Here is a 3,774-nt window from a genome sequence, read left to right as displayed (position 1 = left end):
CTATTGTGTGCTCTACAGTGGAATATTTTGATTGTATGAAATTATAACATGATGGATAGTCTGTGTTTGTGAACTGGTCATCATAAGTTTTGATAGACTTACAAAGATTATAGTTCTTAAAATAGATTATTGGATAGATTATTGGATTTCAAGGAAAGTCTCTTCTCGTTATTGTCACATCCACTGGAGAGAGCAAAAAGGTTAATGTCATATCTACTAGTAATATGTCTACAATATGAAGCCTAACCTGCATGGCTAGAGTGTTATCCACTAAAACCTGATTGACATATGTAAATTATTTGCATTAGGAGAGGGTTTTCTTTCTGCATGGTGATTGCATAATAAGATGGTGCAAAACAGTTTATTTTGAAATTAATGCATGTATAAGCAACAAATGTATCTTGATTCTTCTCAAAGAAGCCTACATTCAACAATTAAAATGAAACTAGAACAGATATAAATATTGAAAAGAAGGAAATTAGAAGCCTGCATCAGGAATAGTAAAGATATATTACTAAGGTTATGTATTTTTATTCCTACTACTTAGATAATAAAAAGAGTATCTTATGTGAAGTGAGTGATCTTTCCAGGATGTAAAAGCCCTCTGATCGCAGAAGAGAAATGCTTCATACTGGAATCCACTTAACTAGCCAGCCAAGTGGCCAAGACAAAGCTGCAATTCCAATACAAGCACCCCATTGCCCCCAGTCCAGCCTCTGAGTGTTAGCAAACCTCTTCAAGAATTCCACCATTACCACTTGAAGAATTATAGTTATGCCAACGATCCCAAGAAAGAGATTGTTCTTGTGTAGTCCCTTGAATATATTCTTCTTTTCTAGTTTTCTGGCATTAAATTCATTAAACACTTGACAGAGGACAAAAGTGTTGAAGATGAGTGTGTTCTTGACCTTCTCATCCACACCAAAGATAGATTTTCCCCTGAACTGAAGGGTTAGTAGAACTGCAACTTGATACAAGGCTTGAGCAATGAGGTTCCTCCACATGATATTCGAAATAAGGGGCTTGGATCGACCCACAGGTGTCTTTGTCATGAGATCATTGGTAGGTCGCTCAGTGGCCAAAGCTAAAGCTCCCAAGGTATCCATTATTAGGTTCACCCACAAAAGCTGGACAGCTGTCAGTGGGACTTCTCCAGAGGATATTGCTGCAATAAAATTAATGACTAGGGCTGCTATATTCACTGTGAGCTGAAACTGAATGAATTTCTGAATGTTGTTGAAGACACACCTACCCCACCTTAAAACTGTCACCACAGAGGTGAAGTTATCATCCAAGATGACTATATCTGAGCTTTCCTTGGCAACTTCAGTACCTTGGATTCCCATGGAAAGTCCAATATCTGCTTCCTTTAAAGCTGGTGCATCATTCGTCCCATCCCCAGTGACAGCTACAACATGACCATTCTGCTTTAGACACTGTACCATCAGAAGTTTATCAAAAGGTGAGGATCTGGCCATCACACGGATTTTATTGATCTTCGCCATTCTCTCTTCTGGTGAGTAATTTCTGAACTGTACACCTTCTATTACTGCTTCGTTCATATCATCGTGAGGTTCCAGAATGCCACATTCAATTGCTATAGCTTTTGCTGTGAAGACATTGTCTCCAGTTATCATCTTGATGTTTACTCCGGCATCTTTGCAAGATTCCACGGCTATTCTGACACCAGGACGACATGGGTCTTTCAGACCTACCATCCCTAACAAGGTGAGTCTGCTTTCTTCCAAAACCTGCTCATTATCTTCTGGAATTTTTGTGTGTGCAAATGCTATGCACCTCAAGCTTTTGGCTGCCATATTCTGAATAATTGTCCCAATCTCTGATCTTTCTTCATCATCTATGGCTTTAACTGTTCCACTTCTATCATAATATTGTGAACACATGGCCACGATCATCTCAGCAGCACCCTTCCAGTGTACGTGTGTAGCACCGTCACTGTTCCTCCGTATCAGAACTCCGCTCTTTTTCTTCTCTGAATTGAAGGCCTCTACTTGGATGAGTTCATAATTTTGCTTTGGTTCATCTAGGTTCATCCCCAAATCTAAGACAGCCCAAGAGAGTATTGCTTTCTCAGTTGGACTACCAGATATCTCTGGAAGTGATCTAGAGTTTGGCTTATAAACAGTACCAGTTGTGTTTAAAGCAATGGCTTGTTGCAGTAACTCATGGACATTAGGTGCTATTTCTGAGGAAATTCTATCCTTCATAAATTTTTTCCCTATCCAAAACTCAGTAACCTTCATTTCATTTAAAGTAAGGGTACCTGTCTTATCTGTGCAGATTGTTGTGGCTGAACCCATCGTCTCACAAGCAGAAAGCTTTCTGACCATTGCATGATCAGCCATCATTTGCTTCATAGAGTAAGCCAGAGTTAGAGTTACTGCCAAAGGTAGACCTTCTGGAATTGCTACGACCACAATGGTAATTGCTGCCGAAATAATATCCACGACTGAGTTCATCATGCTGTCAAGCTTTGTCTTCCCCGGAATATATTCTTTGTTTCCCTTGTCATCTTTTGTGTTTCCAGTGAAGTAACGAATAAGCAAAACTGCAAGAACAAGTACAGCCACTGCCAATCCGATCTTCCCAATAAAAGAAGTCAGCTTGTTGAGGCGAGCCTGTAGTGGAGTTTCCTCATCTAAGTCCCGATTTATGGAACTCATCATCTCTCCCCATGCAGTATTCATGCCAACAGAAGTGACAAGCATGGAACCAAACCCATCAGTCACCTTTGTGCCAGAGAGGACAAAAGGATTGTTGCTGCCATTGATCTCAACGTGGTCGCTTTCCCCAGTCATGCTAGATTCATCCACCTTCAAGGAGTGGCCATCCAAGAACAATCCATCTGCGGGAATTTGATCACCAATTTTCAAGCACACAATATCACCCACAACAACTTCAAAGACTGATATAAATTGGCGTCGCCCATCTCTCATTACTTCCACTCTTATATCACCACTCTCATTTGAAAGTTTCTCAAATTGCCTGTTCTGCTTGAAGTTACTGACAGCAGATACAGAAACAACTAGAAAGACAGCAAAGATAATACTCCCACCATCGTACCATCCATCTGCTATGCCATGCTGCTTAACGCCAAAGCCCAGAGAGAGTATAGCACAAACCAAGAGTATGATAATGGTGGTATCCTTAAAAGCTTCGAAAATAAAGCTAAGAAAGCTCTTAGTAGGTGGTTTCTGATACCTGTTTGTGCCAAAGACATCAATCCTGTGTGCAAGATTAGCCTGAGTGGCACTGATACCATCCTTCTCATCAGTTTCAAGAGATGCAGCAATCTGTTTCACTCCTCCAAGTTTACTTAGAGTTTCAAGGTTCTTCTCTCTCACCACCTCAGTGAGTGTTTTTTGATCAACACAGAGAGAAGGTAGGTGATCATCACTCGAGTCATTGTCATAGATATCAAGAGCAATATAGGATAGAGTACGCAACATCTGCTTCTTGTTAATAACCTTCATGTACAAAGAAACAAGAGTCCTGGCAGAATATATGGCTGCAAAAACCGAACGCCACCTCCGTTGCTGACGTTTTGCTGCCGGCATATCTTCTCCATCACACATGGCTGGTTCATCAGGCTTACGATTTATCAAAGACATGTTAAACGATCGACAGAGAATAAAGGGTCAAAACGATTTCAGTAAGAATATTTCTTTAGAGTGTAGAAGGAAAACAAGATGGAAAAAAGGAGTCTTGGTTAAGTCAAAGAAATATGACTTTGGGAGGAAATACTTTGGTTGT

At 40.4% G+C, this 3,774-nt stretch overlaps 1 pseudogene across 1 annotated transcript; it reads right to left on the bottom strand.

Annotated features, from left to right (window-relative positions):
• Positions 1-386: 386 nt before the first annotated feature.
• Positions 387-3,774, bottom strand: LOC149518250 (calcium-transporting ATPase 12, plasma membrane-type pseudogene; annotated as a pseudogene). Its single transcript, XR_016343705.1, has one exon. The product of XR_016343705.1 is annotated as a calcium-transporting ATPase 12, plasma membrane-type pseudogene (transcript).

The sequence above is a fragment of the Durio zibethinus genome, chromosome 7, assembly GCF_047325235.1.
Source record: "Durio zibethinus cultivar Kanyao isolate XHJ-2024 chromosome 7, ASM4732523v1, whole genome shotgun sequence".
Classification (NCBI taxonomy): domain Eukaryota; kingdom Viridiplantae; phylum Streptophyta; class Magnoliopsida; order Malvales; family Malvaceae; genus Durio; species Durio zibethinus.
The sequence above is the reverse complement of the archived record's forward strand: the minus strand, read 5'-3'. Positions and strand labels throughout refer to the sequence as shown.